General features: G+C 33.8%; 1 long non-coding RNA gene across 3 annotated transcripts; it reads right to left on the minus strand.

Moving 5' to 3' along the window:
- Nucleotides 1–5,165: 5,165 nt before the first annotated feature.
- Nucleotides 5,166–12,961, minus strand: LOC133198969 (uncharacterized). Of its 3 annotated transcripts, none has more exons than XR_009722695.1 (6): nucleotides 12,910–12,961; nucleotides 12,026–12,113; nucleotides 11,080–11,208; nucleotides 9,246–9,355; nucleotides 6,965–7,069; nucleotides 5,166–5,385 (listed from the first exon to the last, which is right to left on the minus strand). It is a non-coding gene; the product is annotated as an uncharacterized LOC133198969 (long non-coding RNA). The 3 variants fall into 3 exon arrangements; XR_009722694.1 differs by having other exon boundaries at nucleotides 5,166–5,335; nucleotides 11,982–12,113; XR_009722693.1 differs by having other exon boundaries at nucleotides 11,982–12,113.
- Nucleotides 12,962–16,207: the final 3,246 nt, after the last annotated feature.

Below are 16,207 nucleotides of genomic sequence, written 5' to 3' on the forward strand. Positions count from 1 at the left end.
AGTTGTTCAGTGATAACTCCTGAAAAACAAGTTTATAGACTCTTTAAGCAAAGCATGGGATCTGAAAATTACATTGGTAACTTTTCTTTCATTTAGAAAAATACTTTTAAAATTTCATAAATAAAATCGTCGTCTACCAGTAGAAGCCAGACGATAGCATGATATACCACATAGGGAAAAAAACCCTGTACAGCCTGTATTATTGCCCAAGTTGCTGATGAGTATCACTATATTCTTGAATGTAAAGCTTTTAATATAAGAAAAAAATACACGAATAATATTTATTATTAAATTTATTTTTAAAAGTAGTGTCGACTATAGATGTACATCCAGCCGGAATTCGCGTTGGAGTAAGTAGCAAAAGTGGCGAGGTTACATATCGACGTCACAGGCACTTGTTTCTGAAATAAATTTTTAACCCATATTATAATAATCATTATGCAAAGGGTTAAAAATTTATTGCAGAAACAAGTGCATGTGCTACATTGCCTCTTTCATTAGTCTGCGGCTTATGTACGTACAGGTTGATTAAAAGTACAAAATAATGCATATACATGCATTAGCTGCAGAACTGAAGCTCTCCGAAAAAAAATATTGACAATCCGGAGAGCTACAGTGCCACCCATTGAAAAAACTGGATATTTATTGCGCACAAAAAAGTGCGCTGTTTCTCGATTTATTTTTCCGTGTTTTTCAAACCGCCGTTTCAAAATATTACTAACTGTGTGTTCCTAACATATTCCTGTACTATTTCCACAGCAATACATTCCTTATAACCCTAGTAAACACAGGCGCCTGAAGTGTGGATCGATACCCCCCCCCCCCTTCCCTTCTTAATTAAAAAAAGATTAAGAGCGTATATCTCAAAAATACATAATTTTTCAGTCAATCACATCTATATGTCGTTCTATGCAAGCAGATTGCACTTTTTCTCACGTTTAGAGAAAGGACGTATACGGTATAATAGTGTATTTTTCTAAAAATGAGTGCAACTTTTTGTGCGCAATAAATATACAGTTTTTTTTTCTTAGGGTGGCGCTGTAGCTCTCTGGTCATCCCAATTTTTTCAGACCAGTGAGCTACAGATCTGCAGCTTATACATGCATAAGACTAGCTGCAGATCTGTAGCTCGCTGGTCAGAAAAAATTGGGATGGATGACCAGAGAGCTACAGTGTCAGACGAAAAACAAGAAATATTTAAGGCATTTCAGACCTGTTTAGTAACACATGGACAATTAGTCTGGGTGATTTCTTTTAAAATAAATCACAATGTATTTTGATCATGAACAACCGTCTTCTTTCGATGTATCAGGCTGGGAATTTACACAAGATAAGGATATTTATAGAAACTGATGACCTTATATACATAGTAAAAGTTTGGGGACTTACACAAGATAAAGGATATTTATAGAAACTGAGGACCTTATACACAAGGTAAAAGTTTGGGGACTTACACAAGATAAGGTATATATAGAAACTGAGGACCTCTTACACATGGTAAAAGTTTGGGGACTTACACAAGATAATGGTATTTATAGAAACTGAGGACCTTATACACACAGTAAAAGTTTGGGGACTTACACAAGATAAAGGGTATTTAAAGAAACTGAGGACCTTATACACATTGTAAAAGTTTGGGGACTTACACAAGATAAGGGTATTTATAGAAACTGAGGACCTTTTACACTCAGTAAAAAGTTGGGAACTTACACAACATAAAGTGTATTTAAAGAAACTGAGGACCTTATACACATGGTAAAAGTTTTGGGACTTACACAAGATAAGGGTATTTATAGAAACTGAGGACCTTAAACACATGGTAAAAGTTTGGGGACTTACACAAGATAAGGGTATTTATAGAAACTGAGGATCTTATACACATGATAAAAGTTTGGGGACTTACACAAGATAAAGGGTATTTAAAGAAACTGAAGACCTTATACACATGGTAAAAGTTTGGGGACTTACACAAGATAAGGGTATTAAAAGAAACTGAGGACCTTATACACACAGTAAAAGTTTGAGGACTTACACAAGATAAAGGGTATTTAAAGAAAGTGAGGACCTTATACACACAGTAAAAGTTTGGGGACTTACACAAGATAAGGGTATTTATAGAAACTGAGGACCTTATACACATGGTAAAAATTTGGTGACTTACACAAGATAAGGGTATGTCTAGAAACTGAGAACCTTATACACATGGTAAAAGTTTTGGGACTTACACAAGATAAGGGTATGAATAGAAACTGAGGACTTTATACATAAGGTTAAAGTTTTGGGACTTACAAAAGATAAGGGTATTTATAGAAACTGAGGACCTTATAAGCATGGTAAAAGTTTGGGGACTTACACAAGATATGGGTATTTATAGAAACTGAGGACTTACACAAGATAATGGTATTTATAGAAATTCAGGACCTTATTCACATGATAAAAGTTAAGGGACTTAAATAACATAAGGGTATTTATAGAAACTGGGTACTTACACAAGATGCAGGTATTTATAGAAATTGAGTACTTTATACACATAGTTAAAGTTATGCATAATAAATGTATAGAAACTGATCACCTTATACACATAATAAAAGTTTGGGAACTTACACATAATGAAAGTATAGATACTAAGGACCTTACACAAATTGTAAAAGTTTAGGGACTTACGCAATACAAGGGTATTTATAGAAACTGAGGACTTTATACACGTGCGAAGTTTGGGATTTACACAAGATAAGGGTATTTATAGACACTGAGGACCTTATACACATGATAAAAGTTTAGGGACTTACACAAAATAAGGGTATTTGTAGAAACTGAGGACCTTATACACATGGTAAAAGTTTGGGGACTTACACATAATGATAGTATAGAAACTGAGGACCTTATACACATGGTAAAAAATTGGGGACTTACACAAGATAAGGGTATTTAAAGAAACTGAGGACCTGATACACATGGTAAAAGTTTGGGGACTTACACAAGATAAGGGTATGTATAGAAACTGAGAACCTTATACACATGATAAAAGTTTGGGGGCTTACACAAGATAAGGGTATGTATAGAAACTGAGGACCTTATACACATGATAAAAGTTTGGGGGCTTACACAAGATAAGGGTATTTATAGAAACCGAGGACCTTATCCACAATAGTAAAAGTTTGGGGACTTACACAAGATAAGGGTATTAATAGAAACTGAGGAACTGATACACATGGTAAAAATTTGGGGACTTACACAAGATAAGGGTATGTATAGAAACTGAGGACCTTATACACATGGTAAAAGCTTGGGGGCTTACACAAGACAAGGGTATTTATAGAAACTGAGGACTTCATACACATGCAAAGTTTTGGGACTTACACAAGATAGGGGTATTTATAGACACTGACGACCTTATACACATGATAAAAGTTTAGGGACTTACACAAGATAAGAGTATTTATAGAAACTGAGGACTTTACACACATGGTAAAAGTTTGGGGACTTACACATAATGAAAGTATAGAAACTGAGGACCTTATACACATGGTAAAAGTTTGGGGACTTACACAAGATAAAGGGTATTTAAAGAAACTGAGGACCTTATACACATAGTAAAAGTTTGGGGACTTACACAAGATAAGGGTATGTATAGAAACTGAGGACCTTATACACATGATAAAAGTTTGGGGGCTTACACAAGATAAGGGTATTTATAGAAACCGAGGACCTTATACACAATCGTAAAACTTTGGGGACTTACACATGATAAGGGTATTAATAGAAACTGAGGAACTGATACACATGGTAAAAGTTTGGGGGCTTACACAAGATAAGGGTATGTATAGAAACCGAGGACCTTATACACATGGTAAAACTTTGGGGGCTTACACAAGATAAGGGTATTAATAGAAACTGAGGAACTGATACACATGGTAAAAGTTTGGGGACTTACACAAGATAAGGGTATTTATAGAAACCGGGGACCTTATATCCGATGGTAAAACTCAGGGGACCTACACAAGATAATGGTATTTTTAGAAACTAAGGACCTGATACATATGGTAAAAGTTTGTAGACATAAACATTATAAAAAAGCAAGGTTAACTTAGGGTTTTTATGGCCCTTTGAATTGTGAGAAATCAAAACTACTCAGTTTTGGTATCATGTGCATTAAATTATCTTTTGGACCTTTGGTGACTGTATCTATTAAAAATGATGTAAAGAGCTGGGTTCACTTTATCCATAAAATGGCCCTTCATACATACCAATTAACTGACAAAGTCCCAGGGTCCTATTTCAAACATCAATATAAAGGAAAGATTTTCCCCATATCCTGAAAATTCCTTCAACAACGGACAAAAGTTTTAGCATTTTTCAAAAATATTTCATATAGAGTGCAATCTCTAATCCATGCTGAGGATATTAATAATTAAGGATCTGTTTCTGAAAAACATGTTTTATATTTTGGGTCGAGGAGTAAGCTTGTATTTAGTTTTCTTTCAAATAAGCCTGTTTTCTGCAAAAGTTCAAGAACTTTGCAATTTTACAAAGCTTGTTTAATTTCCAATCTCTGGACTCTTTAAGAAACTTTGTTAAAGGAATGAAAGGCACTCTCAGCTTTATTTGGATGTTAGAAACATGGGACAGAGAGTATGGACAATTAACTGATATAAGGACAGGGCTATCTTATGCATAAAGTGAACCCAACTCTTTATATTCAATTCAACTCACTTAAAAGTACATTTCACTGTAGATTTCATAAACAATACCATAGTGGATAAATAAAAAAAGAATTTCTGCATATAACTTTATTTGAAGACTTGATCAAACTTAATTGGGACATGCACATTTTTTTCACTTTCAGAAAGGTCATGCGATACTTGAAAACATGTTCATGAAAAAAAAGGAAAAAATTTCCTTCTGCACAGAATATTTAATACATGTACTTCAAAATCATTTGCTACACACATCATGCAGTTTCTTCTGCACTCTTCAGTCATGCAGTATCATGGTCCATGCAGGTTTCATAATGATAAAACTGCTGCAAACAATTTAACCCCCAATACTGCTAATTGTGGCTCCGAAACACAGTGTTTATCATTTTTCTCAAAAATATATCAATTGAAATTAGTGTGTAAATCAAGATTTTCTCTGTTTTTTTTTAACTAGATTATATACTTGGTCTTTAACACTTATCTAAGTTTTTATTACATTTTTGTAATCTTTTCTGAAATGTTTTTTGATTAAAATCATTTCACATGATGTCCTTGGGATTTTTTGTATCTTCTGTCACTTGCATGCAGAATCTTCCATTTCTGTTGTGGATCTGTGATCAGAAAGTGGCTTCCTTTTCCTTAAAATCAAATTTTCAGAATATAATTTTTCTTCTGTTTATACTTTTGTCTGTATAAAAATAAAGCAAATAGCTCTGAAAGTGGCTTATCATGACTGGCTAAGTATTTTGTGAAAAGTGAAGAACTTTTCGGTATCTGAAATACAATTTGGTAGGAGAATGATTGTTCACTAATATATATGTATTAAATAGGTACATTCATTATTTGAATGATCTGTGAACTTGCGTGCTTGGCTACTTAAATTTACATTCAGTTTTAGATCAATATTTTGTTCTATTTGGAATTTAATCTCACTCTTCCATCTCCATTCAGAAGACATCTGTGTGAAATGCGATGACTCTTATATTGGTAAAGTTCCACCAATGCAAATAACTTATTTCAGAATATACCTTGCTCTACCCTTGAATATATAACCACTCTTTTTGTCACTTATACTGAAGCTCTTCTGTTCATACTCAATATCCAGTATTGAGAACTACACATTTTTCATGCATGTAGACCACGCAGCACTGTTAAGGCATACTGTGAAGAAATCAATGGAAAATAGGCATGTACAAATAGATAACTTTTTAATGCTGATTTATTTTTGTAAAGCTATTATATTCCCAGATGACTTAAAAATTAATAAAAATAATATTGTAGGCCTATACCCCACTCTATATTGAATCTAGTTTGGTAACCTTATATGGAAGTCACGTGATAATTGCATATAATGTGTACTACATGTAGGTCATACACAAATTTCAATATCACAAGGGCATATCCTAGTTCCATTAAAAAATCTAAGTTATAAATTATTTCTATATACCTTGTACTTTCTGAAAAGTTCTGCTGCTTTAGAATTTGCATTTTATAAGGAAAAATTCATGTTATGTAGCTCCAGCTGAAATATGTGTGACCTTTACAAAGTGTTTTATGCATTTATTAAATAATGCTCTGGATTTCGGGGAAGCAGCAGCACTTTTCAAGTTAAGGAAAATATCCTTTATTTACATTCGAAAAACGGATAAGATCTATTAAGTGTATGCCCTTGCGAAAAAACAATTTAATTAGGCACCTCGATGTTAAACATGGGTCCGGAACCTTGTACATAAAAACACGGAAGAATTTATTAAATACATTTTCTGTATAATTATTGAATAATCGCACTAAACAAAGGTTTTACATTTGTATAACTTGCCTGTCTGAAATCTGTAAATAATATTCTGTTTAATAATAAAATACATTTTTCACTGTAAAAAAAAATCTTCGTTCTGTCTCTCACAGCACATGAAATATGTCATTTTTACCAAAATGATGTCATGTCGACAAGTTCACTGCAATCAGTAATTTGTTAATAACCTGCTCTGTGGGATTTAACTAGCAACAAAAACTAATGCATTGGTAGTTTTCATGTTGTTTATTATGTTAAGATAGTTTAAAATTGCAAATTATTTCATTTTCTGGTATTATGAGGAATAACTATTTTTGTGTGATGTCATAGTAAACTTTTCCCGTAAAAATTAGGCCCCACCCCCTTTATGCAGCCTTAACAATGCTACGCATTCAGGGCTTCTGCTTATAATATCAAGAAAAGGAAGTTATTGCTTAAAGATGGGTAATGCAGTAATGTAGTGTGTATACAGTACCTGGAGTGTGGAAATCATGATTGTCTTGACTGTCATCCATTTCCTCCTCACTCTGATTCTCATCACCAACACAAGAAACATCACCATCGATTTCCTTTACTGCCTCTGAAAAAAATGCAACTTAATTGTAACAAGCATTCTGAGAGTATTGCATTAGCAATACTAGTCCCCTACCGGCAAGTGTAATCTGGTTCCCGTTAAAAATTGAAAATGCCATAATTTCGTCAAAAATCAATGAAGCGGAACGAAATGCATTCTTGATCTATAACTCATCAAGGTAAAGTCACATACCAAAAATCAGCTCAATATCTGCAAGCGTTTAGAAGAAAATTGCGGAAAACCCTTAGAAATTGAAGAGGTCATAATTCCGTCAAAAATCAATGAAGCGGAACGAAATGCAAACTTGATCTGTAATTCATCAAGATACACTCAATACCAAAAATCAGCTCAATATCTGCAAGCGTTTAGGAAAAAAGTGCGGAAAACCAAGTGGGACAGACTGACAGACAGACAGAGGGACAGACAGACAGACGGACAGAAAGACTCAGAGGAAACCTATAGTCCCCTCCAGTTTCACTGGTAGGGGACTAAAAACACAAACAATTCAACCAGAACAAGCATTCTGAGAGTTTTGCCATTGCAATGCTCGTCCCCTACCAGCAAGTGTAATCTGGTTCCCATTTAAAATTGAAAATGCCATAATTCCGTCAAAAAATCATAATGCAAACTTAATCTATAATTCATCAAGTTAGACTCACATACCAAAAAACATCTCAATATCTGCAAGCATTTAGAAAAAAAAGTGTGGAAAACCAAGTGGGACAGACTGATAGACATACATATGGACAGACAGAGAGATGTACAGAGAGACGCACAGACACGGTGAAACCTATTGTCACCTCTGGTTTCACAGGTGGGGGACTAATAATAATTCTAATAGTTTTTGCAAAGATTAAAAAATGCTGTGGACATAATTCTACAATAAATCAAAGTTACCAAAAGCATAAAAGGTATACAATTCATATTAAAATTTGAACTGGTGGAATAAATACTTGTACAGTTAGTCAGAAAAACAAGCCTATATCAAAGTGCTAGGGACAGACAATTTTGCTTTGTTAAAAACTTAAGGTAAATCATTATTCATGTATACATTGAGTTGTAATATGTTTAAAAAAAAAACAGAGAATAAAAATCACTTTGCTATTAGCTTGAATTCATTATAAGCTAAAGCGTGTTTTACTGTATATGTATAAGGAAATAATGATACCATATCACTTCTTCTGCCAGTCTAAACACTGTGTACTACCTTCTTTTGTTCATCATGACCTCATGTAAACAGAATATTTTAACAGAACTCCCCAGCATAACTTGTAAATAAAATGTCATCTTAAAAAATTATCAACAGTGTGTCTTTGTTAAAGCTACAATTTATGTGAAACAAAATGTGTTTGTGAAACACTGATGCCCCCGTAGGGCGAGGGTTGAAGTTTCTCAAATACATGTCAAACTCTAAGGTCAAGGTGAAAAGGTCAAACTGTTGGTATCCAAAGGAAGGTGTTGTCACAAGGAATACACCTGTGAAATATGAAAGACCTTGTACTAACTGTTGAAAATTATAGCCGAAGTTATAAAGTTTTCAAAAAGTGGGTCAAACTCTAAGGTCAAGGTCAAAAGGTCAAAAATATTTGTGCCCATTAAAAGGTTTTACCACAATGAATATACAAGTGAAGGATGAAAGCCCTAGCACAACCGTTCAAATGTTATTGCAAAGGTTAAAATTTGGTAATTTTTTGTGCAAGTGGGTCAAATTCCAAGGTCAAGAGGTCAAATTAAGTGATACCCAAAGAAAGGTATTGTCACAAGTGACCTGTGAAATATGAATGTCATAGTTCCATCTACTAAAAAAGTTATGGGCAAGGTTAAATTTTTGCAGACAAACAAGATTGATAAGCAGGGCAAAAACTATATACCCCTAATACTGACTAAGGGGTTAATTAATTCTTAAAAAGAAGATTCTATGACAGAAGCAATACCTGATGCCACTTTATTCCTAACCAACATTTTTCACTCCTGGAACCTTGAGCAGAGCAGATGCTTGACTGGGACCTACATGTAGGATATCAGTGTTATAGGCACCTGAGAAACCAGCATGGTAACACTTTCATCAATGAGACTTTCAGGCTTCTCAAGAGATGTGATTGGGAACCAACCAAATTCATTTCCTAGTGAATTTTTAACAGTAGCTGTTATTTATTTCTTAAATTCCTAAAAAAATTTTTACCTGTAACACACTAATGATGAGGCTTTCTGACATTCTCCTAGCCATGGAACCTGGTACATTTCCATCATTAGGTCTTGCATTAACTAATTCTCTAGCATTATTTGCTGAATCTGTTGATAAACAATATTTACTGTTACCTTTTAACTTAAAAAATATGACACATAATAGGTGAATCTTGATGATTTCTACACAACCATTCTTAATGTAAATATTGAACAAACAAGAGGCCCATGGGCCATAATGCTCACCTGATTAACTATGGCCCTTCTGTTCTCCGTCAGCAGATTCTTTCTTCTCCTATTTATTCTTGTGTAAAACTGATCACATATTATAGCCCCATCCTACCATAGGGGGTCATGATTTGAATACATGTAACCTTCAATCTACTCTACCTGAGAATGCTTCCATATAAATATGACTTCATATAAATTTTCCTCTTCTTAAGAAGAAGATTTTTAAAGACATTTTCCATATGTATTCCATTATAAAACTTTTACTGCCTATTGTGGTCCCACCTTAACCACCCCCCTCTCCCCAGGCATGATTTTAGCAAATTTGTGTCTACAATACCTTTAAAGTTTCTAAAAAAAAATATGAAATTATGGCTTTGTTGTTCTTGGGAAGAAGATTTAAAAAAAAATATTTTCTATATATTCCAATGCATTACCCTGATCCCCTGTTGTGGCCCCATGCTAGTCCCGGAGGTTATGATTTAAACAAATTTGAATCTTCACTACCTGAGGAAGCCTCTGTATAAAAAATGACTAATAATGGCTTTGCTGTTTTTAGGAGGAAGATTTTTGAGGATAATTCCTACATATTCCTATGTAATTCTCTGATCCCTTCTTATGATCCCATCCTCCCTGGGAGTCATGATTTGAACAAACTTTAATAGAAGCTTTCACATAAATTTCATCATTTCTGGTCAAGTGGTTATTGAGCAGAAAATTTTTAAAATTCAAATTTTCATGAGTTCCTTATTATCTCCCCTTGAAAGGGGGCATGGCACTTCCTCTAAACAATCTTAAATTCCTTTCCTTTCACCCAAGAATGCTTTGAGGTAAGTTTGGTTGAAATTGGCCCAGTGGTTCTGAAGAAGAAGTTGAAAATGTAAAAATTAAGTTTATGGACAACATGACAGAAAGCTGCTGATCTGTAACTTGCTGGTTTGAAAAAATTGGGATAGACGACCAGAGAGCTACAGTGCCACCCATAGAAAAAAAAGTGTATATTTATTGCACACAAAAAGCTGCGCTCGATTCTGAATTAATTTCTCTAAATTTTTACCTCAACTGCACAAAACCTGGATTTCAAAATTTTCCTTAGACCTCTATCAACTACTCTTGTAGTTGACATCTGCAAGAAGCGCGTTGGACCGAATTACCTTGCCACCCAAGATGGCAGAATAAATAGACAAAATTTTCGATGATTTCAATTTCAGGCCCAGGAGGGCTATTGATATGATTAACAATGGTTGTAAAGAATGTTTTGTTGTGGAAAAAGTGCAAAAATATGTTAGAGACACAGGGTTAATAGTATTTTTAGATTGCAGTTGATAACAGAGAAATAAATCGAGATTCTGCTTACTTTTTTTTTGGCGCAGTAAATATACACATTTTTTTAATGGGTGGCACTGTAGCTCTCCGGTCTGACAATATATTTTTTTTTCCGGAGAGCTACAGTTCTGCAGCAACATGACAGACAGATGGACAGAAGGTTGACGGACAGCTAGATAGACAGACATCGGATACTTTTTGATCAGAAAAGCTCACTTGAGTCTTCTGCTTGAGTGAGATAAAATCTCTTTTGGAAGATTGAATTATTTTATTATTACCTGGAAGGCTGTAAACAAATTTCCTTGCATCTTTTTTACTCATCATGGTTTGAAAGCTTTGTAACTGTATTAAAAGAGAATTCTCTAATTAAAAGCTGTTCTTTATTTCTTCAAGGGATCTCTGTATACCTAAATTGGAAAAGAAAAACTTCATAAAAGTCATAATTAAGCTTTGGCAATCAAGTATGAAAATAAGAGGATGAAAATGATATTTTTACCCCTGAAGGTTTTACTACAACTTCTGCAGGTACTTTGGCAACACTATGCACTTAAATTCTTATGTTGCATCATTAACCACAGAATTGTATAATATAGAGTATATCAATTGACATGTCTAATCTCTACAGTTCAGAGGGGGAAATACAGAAATCTTTTTAAAGTGTAGGCTATTAAAAAATCAGCATAAATTACTTTTCATTTTTTAAATTTTTTTTCGTTTCTTTGAAAACAATATGCTTTAGAAGCTTATAACTACTACACCAAAAGACCGTTCACAGTAGCTCAGTTGGTAGAGCGCTCACTCTGTGATCAGGAGGTTGTGAGTTCGAATCTCAGCCGCGACTGACCTAAGTCGATAAAAATGGGTAGCAACTGTTTCTTCGCCATGCGCTCGGCACTTTGAAGTGAAAGTTGTGGGTTCTTCGGATGAGACCTTAAAAACCGAGGCCCCGTGTCACGGCAGGCGTTGGCACGATAAAGATCCCTCACTGTTCAGTGGCCCCGAGTGCCGAGTAAAGGTCAAAATTTGAAGCTCTTCACCGGTGTATGGTGACATCTCTATATGAGTGAAAAATTCTGGAACGGGACGTAGAACAACATACATACATACTACATCAAAAAAAGCAATACAGGACATTAAATGTTGAATGATACAACAAATTCGGTTTGAAATATTTCATTACCTTAAAAATAAGCAAATATTTATGGTTGAGTTTAAATGTAGCACCTAATAATCCAGCTTTGATAATGCATGTAACTGTACTGTCTCCATGTTCAGGGGGGATTCCATGCATCTTCTGTTTGCCTCAAACATTCTAACAAAAAAAATTTCATAAATTTAATTCTGAATTTATTTATTCATAGATTTGCTAACATTTTTGACCAAAGTGCATGTTTTGAAAACATGTGTTGTTTTAAATGTTAACATGCTAGATGCAGAGACACTAAGCTAATTTCTTAGTAAATAGTTGAGTATCTGTTGTTTAAATTTTTTTTTCCACTTTTAAACATTTGTTAAGCTGATCAATTACAATTATAATGTGTTAAGTTACACTATGCATTATATCATGAGTGTTTATATTTGTTGGAGACAAGAACTAAAGTGTCAAAAATGTAGTAAATTCCAGATCTTTTGATAAAACGGCTCTTGACTTTTGAATAGCTTTCGGTCTCAGTCAACTAATACCTGACCAGGTCTGTATAGTAATGAGTAGACCTCATCAAAAGTCAATAATTGTACATGAATTCAATAATATTCATCTGGAAGATAACATGCAGGTGAATACTGTAAATGTATTCTATTTAGCGTGTACATGTACGATATTTGAGGGAAATTAACTTTTGAGCAAGTTAGCTTAGATTTGATTTAGCACATTTCTTAATGTTCTTAATCATGAATAATTATGTGCTGCAAGACATTTAGCATTGTACTTGAATTAACAGAAGATTCTTTCAGCCAAAGGCACTAAAAAAAATACACATCCAAATGTAATATGTCTACAGTATAACATTTTTTGATTTCTAAAATGTTGGCTATCAGACAATCAAAAACCTGAGAATTATTCAATCATAAAATCTTAATCGTGCGACCATTAGGGCAAGCGCAGACACCTTTTCAGTGTACTGTTTATCATTGTATTTAGGCCTGTCTCTATAAACCGCACATGACATTTGGTGCGTCTAGACTCTGACGGCACATGATGTGGTATGTAAGTTTCGTTACCATTAAACTGAAGAAAGAACAGTGCTTATTTTAATGAAGAATGTTTTATTAACTATTTATCTGCAATATATCCATTAAATAAAGGCGAGTTTATTATTTGTTGAACTTTTATTGTTATTCTTGTGAGAAGGTAATTTAACAAGCAATGCATTGTGGGTCCAGAAGTTACTGTGGAAAAAAAATTTGTTTGGATCAATGTGCAATGTCCAAATTTTCTCTTCACCCACGCGTTGTATTAAGAGCTGCCAGTGATGAGCGGGGCTTTGCGCCACTCCCTATACTCGCAATGATTATTGTTAAATCATAACTGTTTACTTACAATTTACATCGAAAAGGGTCTCAGTTTGTAGGATTTAAAGGGAACAAACAAAAATATTCTTTAACAAATCCTCAATGATTATTGCACACAACTTGATGAAAAAGTCAATACTTGATTTTGCATATACTTAACTTAGCAGAACTCTTTTGCGGTGGAGGTAGGAAACGCCTGTTGGATTGGGGCAAATGTGCTATTGAATACAATGCAAGATCGATCATTATGGAATTTATAAGAAAGAAATCCTGGTGAAATATCTTGCTAAACATATGCTGAACCAGCCTAATAAATCTGAGAGAGGAGCTAATCCTCAAATGTTACATTTTTAGCGATACTTTTCACTAAGTGGACTCTTCTCATGAAATTCTCATTGAAAATCGTTACTTTTTATAGTTCATAAAATACTTTAAACTTTCCTTATTTGACAAAATAGCTACTATTTCGAGTTCAATCCTTGGCAATACATTGTACTTTCTGCATACTCATCACTGCTTAATGTTCAAATCATTTGATTGTCACTGCTGTAAACAATGTTATGCCCCAGAAATCTTGCGAGATTTAGAGCTTCCTTGACTCCCCCACAAAAGAGCAGTAGTAAGTAAGATAACTGCGAGGTACTCGTGATTCTATGTATTGTTCTGTTAGTTCAATATTCGATATTGGTATACCGACCTTACAAATTTATTACCAGTCTTACAGCAAACTGTTATAATTAATTTACAATGTGGAAACCTAATTTCCCCAACCAAAATATTGCCTAACTTAACCCAAATATTAATCTATTGTGATGGTTTGAAGTGTATTTATTATATGTGTATATATTTATTTATCTGTATGTGACATATTTCATTCATATTTCCCCTATTTGTCTTAACTTGTTATATGAAGTTATTCCCCTTTGTTTATAACCCGTCCGGATTAGGCACGCCCAGGTCTATAGTACCCGGCCGGGATTTATTGTTGTCATATTATACATGCATTTGTGTATAATCAGCAGCAGTCGATATTATTATTGATTATCGATTAGACATATTTCGAGGATCGAGGCTAAATTTCTATCTAAATTAATGGTAATTATCACACTCTTGGATCGTAGGTGATATTGTTTCATATGTTTTACGTTTGATTTACATGATTGTTATTTTAACAGAATATAGAATCTAATTCTTCAGTCTTTAAACACTGAAATTCTTGTTTTCTTTCATCCTTTCGAACTCGGATTATGTACGGGACTGACCCCTAGACAATCAAGTTACACTATATCGCCAAACCCCCCAACTCCGTCACTACCCTAACTGCGTCACTTTCGGGAAACTCCGCACTGTTTGTAAAAGAATGCGATTGTGACGTCATTTTTTACATGCCAAAAATCTACAATCAAATGCCAATAAATTTTTACAGTCAAGTTCAAGAATGTGTCAAAAATAAATAACAATTACACTTGATCTATTGTAGCTATCATATTTTATGTGAAATCAGTAAGTACTTTTTCCTTTATGCGCTATTCCATGGATACCTCCGACATGTGCGTCAATATGCTCATTTTTACATGTCTGTCATATTTATGAAGGTCTTTGCCAAAGGATTAATATGACATATCATACTGAATACGGCTAAAAATATTTTATTTTTCGTCTCAATTTGCCCTAATATGCTACACGTTGGAGATAACGTAGCGTTACGTTATTACATATAAAATACGTTATTTTTTCTGTCGTTGATACTTTTCCTAAAATACAATTGAATACCATTTTAAATCTTCAAAACTAATTTTCTATGTTTACAAGTTTAAGATGAAGGGAGAAAAAACTAAACTGGAAAAAAATTTCTAATTAATACGTTGACATATTGTAGAGGGCCCTGGTGACGGAGTTAGGGTTCGTTGGACGTAATGTACACGGATGTGATATGCATTCTATTTATAGCAGTTTTGTATAAGTTCAATAACTAAACTTTTTAAAATAGTTCTGGAAACAATGTTTAAGTTCATTACTAAGTGTAGCAAACAAGAAAAAAATCAAAAAATAATTCAGAGAGTAAACTGACGTGTTTTCCTCTTATGGTGACGGAGTTTGGGTAGTAGGGGATAAAAGCAATATAAACAGACAAACAAGAAAATGATTCCAGTATATGAAGAGTGTAGCTAGCAAAGTCAGCTGTCTCCCTCCCCGATGATCTGATAGCTAGCTGCATAGCTTTATATGGAAATGAGAACAAAAGGAACTGTCAAATAACTTACTGGACAAAAGTGGGCGTTTCCACATATAAGATAAATAATTTACATCGGGATCGAAATGAAAAGATTTAAGAAAACGTAAATAAACTACATCTGCCACAATACATGTCAAATGTCTGATTGTAAAGATTAGGATACAAAAATTAAATACATTGCACCCGGCCTGCTTTAAAAAGAATCATATCATATGATATGCAATTATAATGAACTTTGCAGAACTTAATTTAAAAATTGTTCGTATATAAACAAACACACCAAACATGCTAAACAGCTGAAATAATAAACCTAGGCAATTCGGAAAGTCTTATCTGTCGTAACAGAGACATATAACAGATTCGACAAGAAATTGCGCAGATGTAGTGTGTCTTTAGAAAGACTTCAAGTCTGCAGAACATAATTACACATTCATTTCAAGGAATCAAAAAAGGATGCGATTTTTTCTTGCCCAAAATTATGCCTTACCTGAGTAAGCTGTTTACATCGGATGTGTATAATGCCCTTATAGTACAATGTCCTGACTGATTGTAATAAATAGTATTTAGGTGCACAAACAATTTCATTTTTATTGGAAATAATAATAAAATTATTATTCTCTATAATAATCATGGCGAAATGCAAAATAAAATATATAAAA

The sequence above is a fragment of the Saccostrea echinata genome, unplaced genomic scaffold, assembly GCF_033153115.1.
Source record: "Saccostrea echinata isolate AGI-Se365-2 ecotype Australia unplaced genomic scaffold, CSIRO_AGI_Sech_v1 ptg000033l, whole genome shotgun sequence".
NCBI lineage: Eukaryota > Metazoa > Mollusca > Bivalvia > Ostreida > Ostreidae > Saccostrea > Saccostrea echinata.